General features: G+C 45.7%; 55 non-coding genes across 55 annotated transcripts in view; all 55 read right to left on the bottom strand.

The window, feature by feature from the left end:
- LOC140382016 (5S ribosomal RNA) overlaps positions 1 to 69 on the bottom strand; it is a 119-nt gene extending 50 nt beyond the window's left edge. The window contains exon 1 of the ribosomal RNA XR_011931478.1: positions 1 to 69. This exon is cut by the window's left edge and continues 50 nt beyond it. This is a non-coding gene — a ribosomal RNA (5S ribosomal RNA).
- Positions 70 to 218: 149 nt separating this feature from the next.
- On the bottom strand, positions 219 to 337 carry LOC140382018 (5S ribosomal RNA). Its single transcript, XR_011931480.1, has one exon. It is a non-coding gene; the product is annotated as a 5S ribosomal RNA (ribosomal RNA).
- A 149-nt stretch (positions 338 to 486) lies between these two features.
- LOC140382019 (5S ribosomal RNA) lies at positions 487 to 605 on the bottom strand. The gene has a single exon (XR_011931481.1). It is a non-coding gene; the product is annotated as a 5S ribosomal RNA (ribosomal RNA).
- Positions 606 to 764: 159 nt separating this feature from the next.
- Positions 765 to 883, bottom strand: LOC140382021 (5S ribosomal RNA). Its single transcript, XR_011931482.1, has one exon. It is a non-coding gene; the product is annotated as a 5S ribosomal RNA (ribosomal RNA).
- A 168-nt stretch (positions 884 to 1,051) lies between these two features.
- LOC140382022 (5S ribosomal RNA) lies at positions 1,052 to 1,170 on the bottom strand. The gene has a single exon (XR_011931483.1). It is a non-coding gene; the product is annotated as a 5S ribosomal RNA (ribosomal RNA).
- A 149-nt stretch (positions 1,171 to 1,319) lies between these two features.
- Positions 1,320 to 1,438, bottom strand: LOC140382023 (5S ribosomal RNA). The gene has a single exon (XR_011931484.1). It is a non-coding gene; the product is annotated as a 5S ribosomal RNA (ribosomal RNA).
- A 149-nt stretch (positions 1,439 to 1,587) lies between these two features.
- LOC140382024 (5S ribosomal RNA) lies at positions 1,588 to 1,706 on the bottom strand. The gene has a single exon (XR_011931485.1). It is a non-coding gene; the product is annotated as a 5S ribosomal RNA (ribosomal RNA).
- Positions 1,707 to 1,855: 149 nt separating this feature from the next.
- On the bottom strand, positions 1,856 to 1,974 carry LOC140382025 (5S ribosomal RNA). Its single transcript, XR_011931486.1, has one exon. It is a non-coding gene; the product is annotated as a 5S ribosomal RNA (ribosomal RNA).
- A 149-nt stretch (positions 1,975 to 2,123) lies between these two features.
- On the bottom strand, positions 2,124 to 2,242 carry LOC140382026 (5S ribosomal RNA). Its single transcript, XR_011931487.1, has one exon. It is a non-coding gene; the product is annotated as a 5S ribosomal RNA (ribosomal RNA).
- A 159-nt stretch (positions 2,243 to 2,401) lies between these two features.
- On the bottom strand, positions 2,402 to 2,520 carry LOC140382027 (5S ribosomal RNA). Its single transcript, XR_011931488.1, has one exon. It is a non-coding gene; the product is annotated as a 5S ribosomal RNA (ribosomal RNA).
- A 168-nt stretch (positions 2,521 to 2,688) lies between these two features.
- Positions 2,689 to 2,807, bottom strand: LOC140382028 (5S ribosomal RNA). The gene has a single exon (XR_011931489.1). It is a non-coding gene; the product is annotated as a 5S ribosomal RNA (ribosomal RNA).
- Positions 2,808 to 2,956: 149 nt separating this feature from the next.
- Positions 2,957 to 3,075, bottom strand: LOC140382030 (5S ribosomal RNA). Its single transcript, XR_011931491.1, has one exon. It is a non-coding gene; the product is annotated as a 5S ribosomal RNA (ribosomal RNA).
- A 149-nt stretch (positions 3,076 to 3,224) lies between these two features.
- Positions 3,225 to 3,343, bottom strand: LOC140382032 (5S ribosomal RNA). The gene has a single exon (XR_011931492.1). It is a non-coding gene; the product is annotated as a 5S ribosomal RNA (ribosomal RNA).
- Positions 3,344 to 3,513: 170 nt separating this feature from the next.
- LOC140382033 (5S ribosomal RNA) lies at positions 3,514 to 3,632 on the bottom strand. The gene has a single exon (XR_011931493.1). It is a non-coding gene; the product is annotated as a 5S ribosomal RNA (ribosomal RNA).
- Positions 3,633 to 3,781: 149 nt separating this feature from the next.
- Positions 3,782 to 3,900, bottom strand: LOC140382034 (5S ribosomal RNA). The gene has a single exon (XR_011931494.1). It is a non-coding gene; the product is annotated as a 5S ribosomal RNA (ribosomal RNA).
- Positions 3,901 to 4,049: 149 nt separating this feature from the next.
- On the bottom strand, positions 4,050 to 4,168 carry LOC140382035 (5S ribosomal RNA). The gene has a single exon (XR_011931495.1). It is a non-coding gene; the product is annotated as a 5S ribosomal RNA (ribosomal RNA).
- A 169-nt stretch (positions 4,169 to 4,337) lies between these two features.
- Positions 4,338 to 4,456, bottom strand: LOC140382036 (5S ribosomal RNA). Its single transcript, XR_011931496.1, has one exon. It is a non-coding gene; the product is annotated as a 5S ribosomal RNA (ribosomal RNA).
- Positions 4,457 to 4,604: 148 nt separating this feature from the next.
- Positions 4,605 to 4,723, bottom strand: LOC140382037 (5S ribosomal RNA). Its single transcript, XR_011931497.1, has one exon. It is a non-coding gene; the product is annotated as a 5S ribosomal RNA (ribosomal RNA).
- Positions 4,724 to 4,872: 149 nt separating this feature from the next.
- LOC140382038 (5S ribosomal RNA) lies at positions 4,873 to 4,991 on the bottom strand. Its single transcript, XR_011931498.1, has one exon. It is a non-coding gene; the product is annotated as a 5S ribosomal RNA (ribosomal RNA).
- Positions 4,992 to 5,140: 149 nt separating this feature from the next.
- Positions 5,141 to 5,259, bottom strand: LOC140382039 (5S ribosomal RNA). Its single transcript, XR_011931499.1, has one exon. It is a non-coding gene; the product is annotated as a 5S ribosomal RNA (ribosomal RNA).
- A 149-nt stretch (positions 5,260 to 5,408) lies between these two features.
- Positions 5,409 to 5,527, bottom strand: LOC140382040 (5S ribosomal RNA). The gene has a single exon (XR_011931500.1). It is a non-coding gene; the product is annotated as a 5S ribosomal RNA (ribosomal RNA).
- Positions 5,528 to 5,676: 149 nt separating this feature from the next.
- On the bottom strand, positions 5,677 to 5,795 carry LOC140382043 (5S ribosomal RNA). The gene has a single exon (XR_011931502.1). It is a non-coding gene; the product is annotated as a 5S ribosomal RNA (ribosomal RNA).
- Positions 5,796 to 5,944: 149 nt separating this feature from the next.
- LOC140382044 (5S ribosomal RNA) lies at positions 5,945 to 6,063 on the bottom strand. The gene has a single exon (XR_011931503.1). It is a non-coding gene; the product is annotated as a 5S ribosomal RNA (ribosomal RNA).
- Positions 6,064 to 6,212: 149 nt separating this feature from the next.
- LOC140382045 (5S ribosomal RNA) lies at positions 6,213 to 6,331 on the bottom strand. Its single transcript, XR_011931504.1, has one exon. It is a non-coding gene; the product is annotated as a 5S ribosomal RNA (ribosomal RNA).
- Positions 6,332 to 6,490: 159 nt separating this feature from the next.
- LOC140382046 (5S ribosomal RNA) lies at positions 6,491 to 6,609 on the bottom strand. The gene has a single exon (XR_011931505.1). It is a non-coding gene; the product is annotated as a 5S ribosomal RNA (ribosomal RNA).
- A 169-nt stretch (positions 6,610 to 6,778) lies between these two features.
- Positions 6,779 to 6,897, bottom strand: LOC140382047 (5S ribosomal RNA). Its single transcript, XR_011931506.1, has one exon. It is a non-coding gene; the product is annotated as a 5S ribosomal RNA (ribosomal RNA).
- A 149-nt stretch (positions 6,898 to 7,046) lies between these two features.
- LOC140382048 (5S ribosomal RNA) lies at positions 7,047 to 7,165 on the bottom strand. The gene has a single exon (XR_011931507.1). It is a non-coding gene; the product is annotated as a 5S ribosomal RNA (ribosomal RNA).
- A 149-nt stretch (positions 7,166 to 7,314) lies between these two features.
- On the bottom strand, positions 7,315 to 7,433 carry LOC140382049 (5S ribosomal RNA). The gene has a single exon (XR_011931508.1). It is a non-coding gene; the product is annotated as a 5S ribosomal RNA (ribosomal RNA).
- A 169-nt stretch (positions 7,434 to 7,602) lies between these two features.
- LOC140382050 (5S ribosomal RNA) lies at positions 7,603 to 7,721 on the bottom strand. The gene has a single exon (XR_011931509.1). It is a non-coding gene; the product is annotated as a 5S ribosomal RNA (ribosomal RNA).
- A 149-nt stretch (positions 7,722 to 7,870) lies between these two features.
- LOC140382051 (5S ribosomal RNA) lies at positions 7,871 to 7,989 on the bottom strand. The gene has a single exon (XR_011931510.1). It is a non-coding gene; the product is annotated as a 5S ribosomal RNA (ribosomal RNA).
- A 149-nt stretch (positions 7,990 to 8,138) lies between these two features.
- On the bottom strand, positions 8,139 to 8,257 carry LOC140382052 (5S ribosomal RNA). Its single transcript, XR_011931511.1, has one exon. It is a non-coding gene; the product is annotated as a 5S ribosomal RNA (ribosomal RNA).
- Positions 8,258 to 8,406: 149 nt separating this feature from the next.
- Positions 8,407 to 8,525, bottom strand: LOC140382055 (5S ribosomal RNA). Its single transcript, XR_011931513.1, has one exon. It is a non-coding gene; the product is annotated as a 5S ribosomal RNA (ribosomal RNA).
- A 149-nt stretch (positions 8,526 to 8,674) lies between these two features.
- Positions 8,675 to 8,793, bottom strand: LOC140382056 (5S ribosomal RNA). The gene has a single exon (XR_011931514.1). It is a non-coding gene; the product is annotated as a 5S ribosomal RNA (ribosomal RNA).
- A 149-nt stretch (positions 8,794 to 8,942) lies between these two features.
- LOC140382057 (5S ribosomal RNA) lies at positions 8,943 to 9,061 on the bottom strand. Its single transcript, XR_011931515.1, has one exon. It is a non-coding gene; the product is annotated as a 5S ribosomal RNA (ribosomal RNA).
- Positions 9,062 to 9,229: 168 nt separating this feature from the next.
- LOC140382058 (5S ribosomal RNA) lies at positions 9,230 to 9,348 on the bottom strand. The gene has a single exon (XR_011931516.1). It is a non-coding gene; the product is annotated as a 5S ribosomal RNA (ribosomal RNA).
- A 149-nt stretch (positions 9,349 to 9,497) lies between these two features.
- On the bottom strand, positions 9,498 to 9,616 carry LOC140382059 (5S ribosomal RNA). Its single transcript, XR_011931517.1, has one exon. It is a non-coding gene; the product is annotated as a 5S ribosomal RNA (ribosomal RNA).
- A 149-nt stretch (positions 9,617 to 9,765) lies between these two features.
- Positions 9,766 to 9,884, bottom strand: LOC140382060 (5S ribosomal RNA). Its single transcript, XR_011931518.1, has one exon. It is a non-coding gene; the product is annotated as a 5S ribosomal RNA (ribosomal RNA).
- A 149-nt stretch (positions 9,885 to 10,033) lies between these two features.
- Positions 10,034 to 10,152, bottom strand: LOC140382061 (5S ribosomal RNA). The gene has a single exon (XR_011931519.1). It is a non-coding gene; the product is annotated as a 5S ribosomal RNA (ribosomal RNA).
- A 149-nt stretch (positions 10,153 to 10,301) lies between these two features.
- Positions 10,302 to 10,420, bottom strand: LOC140382062 (5S ribosomal RNA). Its single transcript, XR_011931520.1, has one exon. It is a non-coding gene; the product is annotated as a 5S ribosomal RNA (ribosomal RNA).
- A 149-nt stretch (positions 10,421 to 10,569) lies between these two features.
- On the bottom strand, positions 10,570 to 10,688 carry LOC140382063 (5S ribosomal RNA). Its single transcript, XR_011931521.1, has one exon. It is a non-coding gene; the product is annotated as a 5S ribosomal RNA (ribosomal RNA).
- A 149-nt stretch (positions 10,689 to 10,837) lies between these two features.
- LOC140382065 (5S ribosomal RNA) lies at positions 10,838 to 10,956 on the bottom strand. The gene has a single exon (XR_011931522.1). It is a non-coding gene; the product is annotated as a 5S ribosomal RNA (ribosomal RNA).
- A 169-nt stretch (positions 10,957 to 11,125) lies between these two features.
- LOC140382067 (5S ribosomal RNA) lies at positions 11,126 to 11,244 on the bottom strand. The gene has a single exon (XR_011931524.1). It is a non-coding gene; the product is annotated as a 5S ribosomal RNA (ribosomal RNA).
- Positions 11,245 to 11,403: 159 nt separating this feature from the next.
- On the bottom strand, positions 11,404 to 11,522 carry LOC140382068 (5S ribosomal RNA). The gene has a single exon (XR_011931525.1). It is a non-coding gene; the product is annotated as a 5S ribosomal RNA (ribosomal RNA).
- A 149-nt stretch (positions 11,523 to 11,671) lies between these two features.
- Positions 11,672 to 11,790, bottom strand: LOC140382069 (5S ribosomal RNA). The gene has a single exon (XR_011931526.1). It is a non-coding gene; the product is annotated as a 5S ribosomal RNA (ribosomal RNA).
- A 159-nt stretch (positions 11,791 to 11,949) lies between these two features.
- LOC140382070 (5S ribosomal RNA) lies at positions 11,950 to 12,068 on the bottom strand. The gene has a single exon (XR_011931527.1). It is a non-coding gene; the product is annotated as a 5S ribosomal RNA (ribosomal RNA).
- Positions 12,069 to 12,217: 149 nt separating this feature from the next.
- Positions 12,218 to 12,336, bottom strand: LOC140382071 (5S ribosomal RNA). Its single transcript, XR_011931528.1, has one exon. It is a non-coding gene; the product is annotated as a 5S ribosomal RNA (ribosomal RNA).
- Positions 12,337 to 12,485: 149 nt separating this feature from the next.
- On the bottom strand, positions 12,486 to 12,604 carry LOC140382072 (5S ribosomal RNA). The gene has a single exon (XR_011931529.1). It is a non-coding gene; the product is annotated as a 5S ribosomal RNA (ribosomal RNA).
- Positions 12,605 to 12,763: 159 nt separating this feature from the next.
- On the bottom strand, positions 12,764 to 12,882 carry LOC140382073 (5S ribosomal RNA). Its single transcript, XR_011931530.1, has one exon. It is a non-coding gene; the product is annotated as a 5S ribosomal RNA (ribosomal RNA).
- Positions 12,883 to 13,050: 168 nt separating this feature from the next.
- LOC140382074 (5S ribosomal RNA) lies at positions 13,051 to 13,169 on the bottom strand. Its single transcript, XR_011931531.1, has one exon. It is a non-coding gene; the product is annotated as a 5S ribosomal RNA (ribosomal RNA).
- Positions 13,170 to 13,318: 149 nt separating this feature from the next.
- LOC140382076 (5S ribosomal RNA) lies at positions 13,319 to 13,437 on the bottom strand. Its single transcript, XR_011931532.1, has one exon. It is a non-coding gene; the product is annotated as a 5S ribosomal RNA (ribosomal RNA).
- Positions 13,438 to 13,586: 149 nt separating this feature from the next.
- On the bottom strand, positions 13,587 to 13,705 carry LOC140382077 (5S ribosomal RNA). The gene has a single exon (XR_011931533.1). It is a non-coding gene; the product is annotated as a 5S ribosomal RNA (ribosomal RNA).
- A 149-nt stretch (positions 13,706 to 13,854) lies between these two features.
- Positions 13,855 to 13,973, bottom strand: LOC140382079 (5S ribosomal RNA). The gene has a single exon (XR_011931535.1). It is a non-coding gene; the product is annotated as a 5S ribosomal RNA (ribosomal RNA).
- A 149-nt stretch (positions 13,974 to 14,122) lies between these two features.
- LOC140382080 (5S ribosomal RNA) lies at positions 14,123 to 14,241 on the bottom strand. Its single transcript, XR_011931536.1, has one exon. It is a non-coding gene; the product is annotated as a 5S ribosomal RNA (ribosomal RNA).
- Positions 14,242 to 14,390: 149 nt separating this feature from the next.
- LOC140382081 (5S ribosomal RNA) lies at positions 14,391 to 14,509 on the bottom strand. Its single transcript, XR_011931537.1, has one exon. It is a non-coding gene; the product is annotated as a 5S ribosomal RNA (ribosomal RNA).
- A 169-nt stretch (positions 14,510 to 14,678) lies between these two features.
- On the bottom strand, positions 14,679 to 14,797 carry LOC140382082 (5S ribosomal RNA). Its single transcript, XR_011931538.1, has one exon. It is a non-coding gene; the product is annotated as a 5S ribosomal RNA (ribosomal RNA).
- Between the last annotated feature and the right edge of the window lie 38 nt (positions 14,798 to 14,835).

Below are 14,835 nucleotides of genomic sequence, written 5' to 3' on the forward strand. Positions count from 1 at the left end.
AGGCCCAACCCTGCTTGGCTTCCGAGATCAGACGAGATCGGGCTGGTCCAGGGTGGTATGGCCGTGAGCGAAATGTTCCAGGTCAAAACGGCCTTTTTTATATCAAACACTGTCTTTTCGTGAAGAGTACCTTCACGCCACTTGCTCGGTCAAAATTGGGATATCTCAATGAAAAACTTCTTTTTTTTTTTTTTTTGACAGGTGAAAAAGTGTGAAAATGCTCACAGCACCTGGTATTCCCAGGCGGTCTCCCATCCAAGTACTAACCAGGCCCAACCCTGCTTGGCTTCCGAGATCAGACGAGATCGGGCTGGTCCAGGGTGGTATGGCCGTGAGCGAAATGTTCCAGGTCAAAACGGCCTTTTTTATATCAAACACTGTCTTTTCGTGAAGAGTACCTTCACGCCACTTGCTCGGTCAAAATTGGGATATCTCAATGAAAAACTTCTTTTTTTTTTTTTTTTGACAGGTGAAAAAGTGTGAAAATGCTCACAGCACCTGGTATTCCCAGGCGGTCTCCCATCCAAGTACTAACCAGGCCCAACCCTGCTTGGCTTCCGAGATCAGACGAGATCGGGCTGGTCCAGGGTGGTATGGCCGTGAGCGAAATGTTCCAGGTCAAAACGGCCTTTTTTATATCAAACACTGTCTTTTCGTGAAGAGTACCTTCACGCCACTTGCTCGGTCAAAATTGGGATATCTCAATGAAAAACTTCTTTTTTTTTTTTTTTTTTTTTTTTTTGACAGGTGAAAAAGTGTGAAAATGCTCACAGCACCTGGTATTCCCAGGCGGTCTCCCATCCAAGTACTAACCAGGCCCAACCCTGCTTGGCTTCCGAGATCAGACGAGATCGGGCTGGTCCAGGGTGGTATGGCCGTGAGCGAAATGTTCCAGGTCAAAACTCGTATAAATTGCTTTTTTTGCATCAAACACTGTCTTTTCGTGAAGAGTACCTTCACGCCACTTGCTCGGTCAAAATTGGGATATCTCAATGAAAAACTTCTTTTTTTTTTTTTTTTTTTTTTTTTGACAGGTGAAAAAGTGTGAAAATGCTCACAGCACCTGGTATTCCCAGGCGGTCTCCCATCCAAGTACTAACCAGGCCCAACCCTGCTTGGCTTCCGAGATCAGACGAGATCGGGCTGGTCCAGGGTGGTATGGCCGTGAGCGAAATGTTCCAGGTCAAAACGGCCTTTTTTATATCAAACACTGTCTTTTCGTGAAGAGTACCTTCACGCCACTTGCTCGGTCAAAATTGGGATATCTCAATGAAAAACTTCTTTTTTTTTTTTTTTTGACAGGTGAAAAAGTGTGAAAATGCTCACAGCACCTGGTATTCCCAGGCGGTCTCCCATCCAAGTACTAACCAGGCCCAACCCTGCTTGGCTTCCGAGATCAGACGAGATCGGGCTGGTCCAGGGTGGTATGGCCGTGAGCGAAATGTTCCAGGTCAAAACGGCCTTTTTTATATCAAACACTGTCTTTTCGTGAAGAGTACCTTCACGCCACTTGCTCGGTCAAAATTGGGATATCTCAATGAAAAACTTCTTTTTTTTTTTTTTTTGACAGGTGAAAAAGTGTGAAAATGCTCACAGCACCTGGTATTCCCAGGCGGTCTCCCATCCAAGTACTAACCAGGCCCAACCCTGCTTGGCTTCCGAGATCAGACGAGATCGGGCTGGTCCAGGGTGGTATGGCCGTGAGCGAAATGTTCCAGGTCAAAACGGCCTTTTTTATATCAAACACTGTCTTTTCGTGAAGAGTACCTTCACGCCACTTGCTCGGTCAAAATTGGGATATCTCAATGAAAAACTTCTTTTTTTTTTTTTTTTGACAGGTGAAAAAGTGTGAAAATGCTCACAGCACCTGGTATTCCCAGGCGGTCTCCCATCCAAGTACTAACCAGGCCCAACCCTGCTTGGCTTCCGAGATCAGACGAGATCGGGCTGGTCCAGGGTGGTATGGCCGTGAGCGAAATGTTCCAGGTCAAAACGGCCTTTTTTATATCAAACACTGTCTTTTCGTGAAGAGTACCTTCACGCCACTTGCTCGGTCAAAATTGGGATATCTCAATGAAAAACTTCTTTTTTTTTTTTTTTTGACAGGTGAAAAAGTGTGAAAATGCTCACAGCACCTGGTATTCCCAGGCGGTCTCCCATCCAAGTACTAACCAGGCCCAACCCTGCTTGGCTTCCGAGATCAGACGAGATCGGGCTGGTCCAGGGTGGTATGGCCGTGAGCGAAATGTTCCAGGTCAAAACGGCCTTTTTTATATCAAACACTGTCTTTTCGTGAAGAGTACCTTCACGCCACTTGCTCGGTCAAAATTGGGATATCTCAATGAAAAACTTCTTTTTTTTTTTTTTTTTTTTTTTTTTGACAGGTGAAAAAGTGTGAAAATGCTCACAGCACCTGGTATTCCCAGGCGGTCTCCCATCCAAGTACTAACCAGGCCCAACCCTGCTTGGCTTCCGAGATCAGACGAGATCGGGCTGGTCCAGGGTGGTATGGCCGTGAGCGAAATGTTCCAGGTCAAAACTCGTATAAATTGCTTTTTTTGCATCAAACACTGTCTTTTCGTGAAGAGTACCTTCACGCCACTTGCTCGGTCAAAATTGGGATATCTCAATGAAAAACTTCTTTTTTTTTTTTTTTTTTTTTTTTTGACAGGTGAAAAAGTGTGAAAATGCTCACAGCACCTGGTATTCCCAGGCGGTCTCCCATCCAAGTACTAACCAGGCCCAACCCTGCTTGGCTTCCGAGATCAGACGAGATCGGGCTGGTCCAGGGTGGTATGGCCGTGAGCGAAATGTTCCAGGTCAAAACGGCCTTTTTTATATCAAACACTGTCTTTTCGTGAAGAGTACCTTCACGCCACTTGCTCGGTCAAAATTGGGATATCTCAATGAAAAACTTCTTTTTTTTTTTTTTTTGACAGGTGAAAAAGTGTGAAAATGCTCACAGCACCTGGTATTCCCAGGCGGTCTCCCATCCAAGTACTAACCAGGCCCAACCCTGCTTGGCTTCCGAGATCAGACGAGATCGGGCTGGTCCAGGGTGGTATGGCCGTGAGCGAAATGTTCCAGGTCAAAACGGCCTTTTTTATATCAAACACTGTCTTTTCGTGAAGAGTACCTTCACGCCACTTGCTCGGTCAAAATTGGGATATCTCAATGAAAAACTTCTTTTTTTTTTTTTTTTGACAGGTGAAAAAGTGTGAAAATGCTCACAGCACCTGGTATTCCCAGGCGGTCTCCCATCCAAGTACTAACCAGGCCCAACCCTGCTTGGCTTCCGAGATCAGACGAGATCGGGCTGGTCCAGGGTGGTATGGCCGTGAGCGAAATGTTCCAGGTCAAAACTCGTATAAATTGCTTTTTTTGCATCAAACACTGTCTTTTCGTGAAGAGTACCTTCACGCCACTTGCTCGGTCAAAATTGGGATATCTCAATGAAAAACTTCTTTTTTTTTTTTTTTTTTTTTTTTTTTGACAGGTGAAAAAGTGTGAAAATGCTCACAGCACCTGGTATTCCCAGGCGGTCTCCCATCCAAGTACTAACCAGGCCCAACCCTGCTTGGCTTCCGAGATCAGACGAGATCGGGCTGGTCCAGGGTGGTATGGCCGTGAGCGAAATGTTCCAGGTCAAAACGGCCTTTTTTATATCAAACACTGTCTTTTCGTGAAGAGTACCTTCACGCCACTTGCTCGGTCAAAATTGGGATATCTCAATGAAAAACTTCTTTTTTTTTTTTTTTTGACAGGTGAAAAAGTGTGAAAATGCTCACAGCACCTGGTATTCCCAGGCGGTCTCCCATCCAAGTACTAACCAGGCCCAACCCTGCTTGGCTTCCGAGATCAGACGAGATCGGGCTGGTCCAGGGTGGTATGGCCGTGAGCGAAATGTTCCAGGTCAAAACGGCCTTTTTTATATCAAACACTGTCTTTTCGTGAAGAGTACCTTCACGCCACTTGCTCGGTCAAAATTGGGATATCTCAATGAAAAACTTCTTTTTTTTTTTTTTTTGACAGGTGAAAAAGTGTGAAAATGCTCACAGCACCTGGTATTCCCAGGCGGTCTCCCATCCAAGTACTAACCAGGCCCAACCCTGCTTGGCTTCCGAGATCAGACGAGATCGGGCTGGTCCAGGGTGGTATGGCCGTGAGCGAAATGTTCCAGGTCAAAACTCGTATAAATTGCTTTTTTTGCATCAAACACTGTCTTTTCGTGAAGAGTACCTTCACGCCACTTGCTCGGTCAAAATTGGGATATCTCAATGAAAAACTTCTTTTTTTTTTTTTTTTTTTTTTTTTTGACAGGTGAAAAAGTGTGAAAATGCTCACAGCACCTGGTATTCCCAGGCGGTCTCCCATCCAAGTACTAACCAGGCCCAACCCTGCTTGGCTTCCGAGATCAGACGAGATCGGGCTGGTCCAGGGTGGTATGGCCGTGAGCGAAATGTTCCAGGTCAAAACGGCCTTTTTTATATCAAACACTGTCTTTTCGTGAAGAGTACCTTCACGCCACTTGCTCGGTCAAAATTGGGATATCTCAATGAAAAACTTCTTTTTTTTTTTTTTTTGACAGTGAAAAAGTGTGAAAATGCTCACAGCACCTGGTATTCCCAGGCGGTCTCCCATCCAAGTACTAACCAGGCCCAACCCTGCTTGGCTTCCGAGATCAGACGAGATCGGGCTGGTCCAGGGTGGTATGGCCGTGAGCGAAATGTTCCAGGTCAAAACGGCCTTTTTTATATCAAACACTGTCTTTTCGTGAAGAGTACCTTCACGCCACTTGCTCGGTCAAAATTGGGATATCTCAATGAAAAACTTCTTTTTTTTTTTTTTTTGACAGGTGAAAAAGTGTGAAAATGCTCACAGCACCTGGTATTCCCAGGCGGTCTCCCATCCAAGTACTAACCAGGCCCAACCCTGCTTGGCTTCCGAGATCAGACGAGATCGGGCTGGTCCAGGGTGGTATGGCCGTGAGCGAAATGTTCCAGGTCAAAACGGCCTTTTTTATATCAAACACTGTCTTTTCGTGAAGAGTACCTTCACGCCACTTGCTCGGTCAAAATTGGGATATCTCAATGAAAAACTTCTTTTTTTTTTTTTTTTGACAGGTGAAAAAGTGTGAAAATGCTCACAGCACCTGGTATTCCCAGGCGGTCTCCCATCCAAGTACTAACCAGGCCCAACCCTGCTTGGCTTCCGAGATCAGACGAGATCGGGCTGGTCCAGGGTGGTATGGCCGTGAGCGAAATGTTCCAGGTCAAAACGGCCTTTTTTATATCAAACACTGTCTTTTCGTGAAGAGTACCTTCACGCCACTTGCTCGGTCAAAATTGGGATATCTCAATGAAAAACTTCTTTTTTTTTTTTTTTTGACAGGTGAAAAAGTGTGAAAATGCTCACAGCACCTGGTATTCCCAGGCGGTCTCCCATCCAAGTACTAACCAGGCCCAACCCTGCTTGGCTTCCGAGATCAGACGAGATCGGGCTGGTCCAGGGTGGTATGGCCGTGAGCGAAATGTTCCAGGTCAAAACGGCCTTTTTTATATCAAACACTGTCTTTTCGTGAAGAGTACCTTCACGCCACTTGCTCGGTCAAAATTGGGATATCTCAATGAAAAACTTCTTTTTTTTTTTTTTTTGACAGGTGAAAAAGTGTGAAAATGCTCACAGCACCTGGTATTCCCAGGCGGTCTCCCATCCAAGTACTAACCAGGCCCAACCCTGCTTGGCTTCCGAGATCAGACGAGATCGGGCTGGTCCAGGGTGGTATGGCCGTGAGCGAAATGTTCCAGGTCAAAACGGCCTTTTTTATATCAAACACTGTCTTTTCGTGAAGAGTACCTTCACGCCACTTGCTCGGTCAAAATTGGGATATCTCAATGAAAAACTTCTTTTTTTTTTTTTTTTGACAGGTGAAAAAGTGTGAAAATGCTCACAGCACCTGGTATTCCCAGGCGGTCTCCCATCCAAGTACTAACCAGGCCCAACCCTGCTTGGCTTCCGAGATCAGACGAGATCGGGCTGGTCCAGGGTGGTATGGCCGTGAGCGAAATGTTCCAGGTCAAAACGGCCTTTTTTATATCAAACACTGTCTTTTCGTGAAGAGTACCTTCACGCCACTTGCTCGGTCAAAATTGGGATATCTCAATGAAAAACTTCTTTTTTTTTTTTTTTTGACAGGTGAAAAAGTGTGAAAATGCTCACAGCACCTGGTATTCCCAGGCGGTCTCCCATCCAAGTACTAACCAGGCCCAACCCTGCTTGGCTTCCGAGATCAGACGAGATCGGGCTGGTCCAGGGTGGTATGGCCGTGAGCGAAATGTTCCAGGTCAAAACGGCCTTTTTTATATCAAACACTGTCTTTTCGTGAAGAGTACCTTCACGCCACTTGCTCGGTCAAAATTGGGATATCTCAATGAAAAACTTCTTTTTTTTTTTTTTTTTTTTTTTTTTGACAGGTGAAAAAGTGTGAAAATGCTCACAGCACCTGGTATTCCCAGGCGGTCTCCCATCCAAGTACTAACCAGGCCCAACCCTGCTTGGCTTCCGAGATCAGACGAGATCGGGCTGGTCCAGGGTGGTATGGCCGTGAGCGAAATGTTCCAGGTCAAAACTCGTATAAATTGCTTTTTTTGCATCAAACACTGTCTTTTCGTGAAGAGTACCTTCACGCCACTTGCTCGGTCAAAATTGGGATATCTCAATGAAAAACTTCTTTTTTTTTTTTTTTTTTTTTTTTTTGACAGGTGAAAAAGTGTGAAAATGCTCACAGCACCTGGTATTCCCAGGCGGTCTCCCATCCAAGTACTAACCAGGCCCAACCCTGCTTGGCTTCCGAGATCAGACGAGATCGGGCTGGTCCAGGGTGGTATGGCCGTGAGCGAAATGTTCCAGGTCAAAACGGCCTTTTTTATATCAAACACTGTCTTTTCGTGAAGAGTACCTTCACGCCACTTGCTCGGTCAAAATTGGGATATCTCAATGAAAAACTTCTTTTTTTTTTTTTTTTGACAGGTGAAAAAGTGTGAAAATGCTCACAGCACCTGGTATTCCCAGGCGGTCTCCCATCCAAGTACTAACCAGGCCCAACCCTGCTTGGCTTCCGAGATCAGACGAGATCGGGCTGGTCCAGGGTGGTATGGCCGTGAGCGAAATGTTCCAGGTCAAAACGGCCTTTTTTATATCAAACACTGTCTTTTCGTGAAGAGTACCTTCACGCCACTTGCTCGGTCAAAATTGGGATATCTCAATGAAAAACTTCTTTTTTTTTTTTTTTTGACAGGTGAAAAAGTGTGAAAATGCTCACAGCACCTGGTATTCCCAGGCGGTCTCCCATCCAAGTACTAACCAGGCCCAACCCTGCTTGGCTTCCGAGATCAGACGAGATCGGGCTGGTCCAGGGTGGTATGGCCGTGAGCGAAATGTTCCAGGTCAAAACTCGTATAAATTGCTTTTTTTGCATCAAACACTGTCTTTTCGTGAAGAGTACCTTCACGCCACTTGCTCGGTCAAAATTGGGATATCTCAATGAAAAACTTCTTTTTTTTTTTTTTTTTTTTTTTTTTGACAGGTGAAAAAGTGTGAAAATGCTCACAGCACCTGGTATTCCCAGGCGGTCTCCCATCCAAGTACTAACCAGGCCCAACCCTGCTTGGCTTCCGAGATCAGACGAGATCGGGCTGGTCCAGGGTGGTATGGCCGTGAGCGAAATGTTCCAGGTCAAAACGGCCTTTTTTATATCAAACACTGTCTTTTCGTGAAGAGTACCTTCACGCCACTTGCTCGGTCAAAATTGGGATATCTCAATGAAAAACTTCTTTTTTTTTTTTTTTTGACAGGTGAAAAAGTGTGAAAATGCTCACAGCACCTGGTATTCCCAGGCGGTCTCCCATCCAAGTACTAACCAGGCCCAACCCTGCTTGGCTTCCGAGATCAGACGAGATCGGGCTGGTCCAGGGTGGTATGGCCGTGAGCGAAATGTTCCAGGTCAAAACGGCCTTTTTTATATCAAACACTGTCTTTTCGTGAAGAGTACCTTCACGCCACTTGCTCGGTCAAAATTGGGATATCTCAATGAAAAACTTCTTTTTTTTTTTTTTTTGACAGGTGAAAAAGTGTGAAAATGCTCACAGCACCTGGTATTCCCAGGCGGTCTCCCATCCAAGTACTAACCAGGCCCAACCCTGCTTGGCTTCCGAGATCAGACGAGATCGGGCTGGTCCAGGGTGGTATGGCCGTGAGCGAAATGTTCCAGGTCAAAACGGCCTTTTTTATATCAAACACTGTCTTTTCGTGAAGAGTACCTTCACGCCACTTGCTCGGTCAAAATTGGGATATCTCAATGAAAAACTTCTTTTTTTTTTTTTTTTGACAGGTGAAAAAGTGTGAAAATGCTCACAGCACCTGGTATTCCCAGGCGGTCTCCCATCCAAGTACTAACCAGGCCCAACCCTGCTTGGCTTCCGAGATCAGACGAGATCGGGCTGGTCCAGGGTGGTATGGCCGTGAGCGAAATGTTCCAGGTCAAAACGGCCTTTTTTATATCAAACACTGTCTTTTCGTGAAGAGTACCTTCACGCCACTTGCTCGGTCAAAATTGGGATATCTCAATGAAAAACTTCTTTTTTTTTTTTTTTTGACAGGTGAAAAAGTGTGAAAATGCTCACAGCACCTGGTATTCCCAGGCGGTCTCCCATCCAAGTACTAACCAGGCCCAACCCTGCTTGGCTTCCGAGATCAGACGAGATCGGGCTGGTCCAGGGTGGTATGGCCGTGAGCGAAATGTTCCAGGTCAAAACGGCCTTTTTTATATCAAACACTGTCTTTTCGTGAAGAGTACCTTCACGCCACTTGCTCGGTCAAAATTGGGATATCTCAATGAAAAACTTCTTTTTTTTTTTTTTTTGACAGGTGAAAAAGTGTGAAAATGCTCACAGCACCTGGTATTCCCAGGCGGTCTCCCATCCAAGTACTAACCAGGCCCAACCCTGCTTGGCTTCCGAGATCAGACGAGATCGGGCTGGTCCAGGGTGGTATGGCCGTGAGCGAAATGTTCCAGGTCAAAACTCGTATAAATTGCTTTTTTTGCATCAAACACTGTCTTTTCGTGAAGAGTACCTTCACGCCACTTGCTCGGTCAAAATTGGGATATCTCAATGAAAAACTTCTTTTTTTTTTTTTTTTTTTTTTTTTGACAGGTGAAAAAGTGTGAAAATGCTCACAGCACCTGGTATTCCCAGGCGGTCTCCCATCCAAGTACTAACCAGGCCCAACCCTGCTTGGCTTCCGAGATCAGACGAGATCGGGCTGGTCCAGGGTGGTATGGCCGTGAGCGAAATGTTCCAGGTCAAAACGGCCTTTTTTATATCAAACACTGTCTTTTCGTGAAGAGTACCTTCACGCCACTTGCTCGGTCAAAATTGGGATATCTCAATGAAAAACTTCTTTTTTTTTTTTTTTTGACAGGTGAAAAAGTGTGAAAATGCTCACAGCACCTGGTATTCCCAGGCGGTCTCCCATCCAAGTACTAACCAGGCCCAACCCTGCTTGGCTTCCGAGATCAGACGAGATCGGGCTGGTCCAGGGTGGTATGGCCGTGAGCGAAATGTTCCAGGTCAAAACGGCCTTTTTTATATCAAACACTGTCTTTTCGTGAAGAGTACCTTCACGCCACTTGCTCGGTCAAAATTGGGATATCTCAATGAAAAACTTCTTTTTTTTTTTTTTTTGACAGGTGAAAAAGTGTGAAAATGCTCACAGCACCTGGTATTCCCAGGCGGTCTCCCATCCAAGTACTAACCAGGCCCAACCCTGCTTGGCTTCCGAGATCAGACGAGATCGGGCTGGTCCAGGGTGGTATGGCCGTGAGCGAAATGTTCCAGGTCAAAACGGCCTTTTTTATATCAAACACTGTCTTTTCGTGAAGAGTACCTTCACGCCACTTGCTCGGTCAAAATTGGGATATCTCAATGAAAAACTTCTTTTTTTTTTTTTTTTGACAGGTGAAAAAGTGTGAAAATGCTCACAGCACCTGGTATTCCCAGGCGGTCTCCCATCCAAGTACTAACCAGGCCCAACCCTGCTTGGCTTCCGAGATCAGACGAGATCGGGCTGGTCCAGGGTGGTATGGCCGTGAGCGAAATGTTCCAGGTCAAAACGGCCTTTTTTATATCAAACACTGTCTTTTCGTGAAGAGTACCTTCACGCCACTTGCTCGGTCAAAATTGGGATATCTCAATGAAAAACTTCTTTTTTTTTTTTTTTTGACAGGTGAAAAAGTGTGAAAATGCTCACAGCACCTGGTATTCCCAGGCGGTCTCCCATCCAAGTACTAACCAGGCCCAACCCTGCTTGGCTTCCGAGATCAGACGAGATCGGGCTGGTCCAGGGTGGTATGGCCGTGAGCGAAATGTTCCAGGTCAAAACGGCCTTTTTTATATCAAACACTGTCTTTTCGTGAAGAGTACCTTCACGCCACTTGCTCGGTCAAAATTGGGATATCTCAATGAAAAACTTCTTTTTTTTTTTTTTTTGACAGGTGAAAAAGTGTGAAAATGCTCACAGCACCTGGTATTCCCAGGCGGTCTCCCATCCAAGTACTAACCAGGCCCAACCCTGCTTGGCTTCCGAGATCAGACGAGATCGGGCTGGTCCAGGGTGGTATGGCCGTGAGCGAAATGTTCCAGGTCAAAACGGCCTTTTTTATATCAAACACTGTCTTTTCGTGAAGAGTACCTTCACGCCACTTGCTCGGTCAAAATTGGGATATCTCAATGAAAAACTTCTTTTTTTTTTTTTTTTGACAGGTGAAAAAGTGTGAAAATGCTCACAGCACCTGGTATTCCCAGGCGGTCTCCCATCCAAGTACTAACCAGGCCCAACCCTGCTTGGCTTCCGAGATCAGACGAGATCGGGCTGGTCCAGGGTGGTATGGCCGTGAGCGAAATGTTCCAGGTCAAAACTCGTATAAATTGCTTTTTTTGCATCAAACACTGTCTTTTCGTGAAGAGTACCTTCACGCCACTTGCTCGGTCAAAATTGGGATATCTCAATGAAAAACTTCTTTTTTTTTTTTTTTTTTTTTTTTTTGACAGGTGAAAAAGTGTGAAAATGCTCACAGCACCTGGTATTCCCAGGCGGTCTCCCATCCAAGTACTAACCAGGCCCAACCCTGCTTGGCTTCCGAGATCAGACGAGATCGGGCTGGTCCAGGGTGGTATGGCCGTGAGCGAAATGTTCCAGGTCAAAACTCGTATAAATTGCTTTTTTTGCATCAAACACTGTCTTTTCGTGAAGAGTACCTTCACGCCACTTGCTCGGTCAAAATTGGGATATCTCAATGAAAAACTTCTTTTTTTTTTTTTTTTGACAGGTGAAAAAGTGTGAAAATGCTCACAGCACCTGGTATTCCCAGGCGGTCTCCCATCCAAGTACTAACCAGGCCCAACCCTGCTTGGCTTCCGAGATCAGACGAGATCGGGCTGGTCCAGGGTGGTATGGCCGTGAGCGAAATGTTCCAGGTCAAAACGGCCTTTTTTATATCAAACACTGTCTTTTCGTGAAGAGTACCTTCACGCCACTTGCTCGGTCAAAATTGGGATATCTCAATGAAAAACTTCTTTTTTTTTTTTTTTTGACAGGTGAAAAAGTGTGAAAATGCTCACAGCACCTGGTATTCCCAGGCGGTCTCCCATCCAAGTACTAACCAGGCCCAACCCTGCTTGGCTTCCGAGATCAGACGAGATCGGGCTGGTCCAGGGTGGTATGGCCGTGAGCGAAATGTTCCAGGTCAAAACTCGTATAAATTGCTTTTTTTGCATCAAACACTGTCTTTTCGTGAAGAGTACCTTCACGCCACTTGCTCGGTCAAAATTGGGATATCTCAATGAAAAACTTCTTTTTTTTTTTTTTTTGACAGGTGAAAAAGTGTGAAAATGCTCACAGCACCTGGTATTCCCAGGCGGTCTCCCATCCAAGTACTAACCAGGCCCAACCCTGCTTGGCTTCCGAGATCAGACGAGATCGGGCTGGTCCAGGGTGGTATGGCCGTGAGCGAAATGTTCCAGGTCAAAACGGCCTTTTTTATATCAAACACTGTCTTTTCGTGAAGAGTACCTTCACGCCACTTGCTCGGTCAAAATTGGGATATCTCAATGAAAAACTTCTTTTTTTTTTTTTTTTGACAGGTGAAAAAGTGTGAAAATGCTCACAGCACCTGGTATTCCCAGGCGGTCTCCCATCCAAGTACTAACCAGGCCCAACCCTGCTTGGCTTCCGAGATCAGACGAGATCGGGCTGGTCCAGGGTGGTATGGCCGTGAGCGAAATGTTCCAGGTCAAAACGGCCTTTTTTATATCAAACACTGTCTTTTCGTGAAGAGTACCTTCACGCCACTTGCTCGGTCAAAATTGGGATATCTCAATGAAAAACTTCTTTTTTTTTTTTTTTTGACAGGTGAAAAAGTGTGAAAATGCTCACAGCACCTGGTATTCCCAGGCGGTCTCCCATCCAAGTACTAACCAGGCCCAACCCTGCTTGGCTTCCGAGATCAGACGAGATCGGGCTGGTCCAGGGTGGTATGGCCGTGAGCGAAATGTTCCAGGTCAAAACGGCCTTTTTTATATCAAACACTGTCTTTTCGTGAAGAGTACCTTCACGCCACTTGCTCGGTCAAAATTGGGATATCTCAATGAAAAACTTCTTTTTTTTTTTTTTTTTTTTTTTTTTGACAGGTGAAAAAGTGTGAAAATGCTCACAGCACCTGGTATTCCCAGGCGGTCTCCCATCCAAGTACTAACCAGGCCCAACCCTGCTTGGCTTCCGAGATCAGACGAGATCGGGCTGGTCCAGGGTGGTATGGCCGTGAGCGAAATGTTCCAGGTCAAAACTCGTATAAATTGCTTTTTTTGCATCAAACACTGTCTTTTCGTGAAGAGTACCTTCACGCCACTTGCTCGGTCAAAATTGGGATATCTCAATGAAAAACTTCTTTTTTTTTTTTTTTTTTTTTTTTTGACAGGTGAAAAAGTGTGAAAATGCTCACAGCACCTGGTATTCCCAGGCGGTCTCCCATCCAAGTACTAACCAGGCCCAACCCTGCTTGGCTTCCGAGATCAGACGAGATCGGGCTGGTCCAGGGTGGTATGGCCGTGAGCGAAATGTTCCAGGTCAAAACGGCCTTTTTTATATCAAACACTGTCTTTTCGTGAAGAGTACCTTCACGCCACTTGCTCGGTCAAAATTGGGATATCTCAATGAAAAACTTCTTTTTTTTTTTTTTTTGACAGGTGAAAAAGTGTGAAAATGCTCACAGCACCTGGTATTCCCAGGCGGTCTCCCATCCAAGTACTAACCAGGCCCAACCCTGCTTGGCTTCCGAGATCAGACGAGATCGGGCTGGTCCAGGGTGGTATGGCCGTGAGCGAAATGTTCCAGGTCAAAACGGCCTTTTTTATATCAAACACTGTCTTTTCGTGAAGAGTACCTTCACGCCACTTGCTCGGTCAAAATTGGGATATCTCAATGAAAAACTTCTTTTTTTTTTTTTTTTGACAGGTGAAAAAGTGTGAAAATGCTCACAGCACCTGGTATTCCCAGGCGGTCTCCCATCCAAGTACTAACCAGGCCCAACCCTGCTTGGCTTCCGAGATCAGACGAGATCGGGCTGGTCCAGGGTGGTATGGCCGTGAGCGAAATGTTCCAGGTCAAAACGGCCTTTTTTATATCAAACACTGTCTTTTCGTGAAGAGTACCTTCACGCCACTTGCTCGGTCAAAATTGGGATATCTCAATGAAAAACTTCTTTTTTTTTTTTTTTTGACAGGTGAAAAAGTGTGAAAATGCTCACAGCACCTGGTATTCCCAGGCGGTCTCCCATCCAAGTACTAACCAGGCCCAACCCTGCTTGGCTTCCGAGATCAGACGAGATCGGGCTGGTCCAGGGTGGTATGGCCGTGAGCGAAATGTTCCAGGTCAAAACGGCCTTTTTTATATCAAACACTGTCTTTTCGTGAAGAGTACCTTCACGCCACTTGCTCGGTCAAAATTGGGATATCTCAATGAAAAACTTCTTTTTTTTTTTTTTTTGACAGGTGAAAAAGTGTGAAAATGCTCACAGCACCTGGTATTCCCAGGCGGTCTCCCATCCAAGTACTAACCAGGCCCAACCCTGCTTGGCTTCCGAGATCAGACGAGATCGGGCTGGTCCAGGGTGGTATGGCCGTGAGCGAAATGTTCCAGGTCAAAACGGCCTTTTTTATATCAAACACTGTCTTTTCGTGAAGAGTACCTTCACGCCACTTGCTCGGTCAAAATTGGGATATCTCAATGAAAAACTTCTTTTTTTTTTTTTTTTGACAGGTGAAAAAGTGTGAAAATGCTCACAGCACCTGGTATTCCCAGGCGGTCTCCCATCCAAGTACTAACCAGGCCCAACCCTGCTTGGCTTCCGAGATCAGACGAGATCGGGCTGGTCCAGGGTGGTATGGCCGTGAGCGAAATGTTCCAGGTCAAAACTCGTATAAATTGCTTTTTTTGCATCAAACACTGTCTTTTCGTGAAGAGTACCTTCACGCCACTTGCTCGGTCAAAATTGGGATATCTCAATGAAAAACTTCTTTTTTTTTTTTTTTTTTTTTTTTTTGACAGGTGAAAAAGTGTGAAAATGCTCACAGCACCTGGTATTCCCAGGCGGTCTCCCATCCAAGTACTAACCAGGCCCAACCCTGCTTGGCTTCCGAGATCAGACGAGATCGGGCTGGTCCAGGGTGGTATGGCCGTGAGCGAAATGTTCCAGGTCAAAACTCGTATAAATTGCTTTTT

Source organism: Eucyclogobius newberryi, unplaced genomic scaffold (genome assembly GCF_026437365.1).
Source record: "Eucyclogobius newberryi isolate DKJ021-1_F unplaced genomic scaffold, fEucNew1.0.hap1 SCAF_50, whole genome shotgun sequence".
Lineage (NCBI taxonomy): Eukaryota > Metazoa > Chordata > Actinopteri > Gobiiformes > Gobiidae > Eucyclogobius > Eucyclogobius newberryi.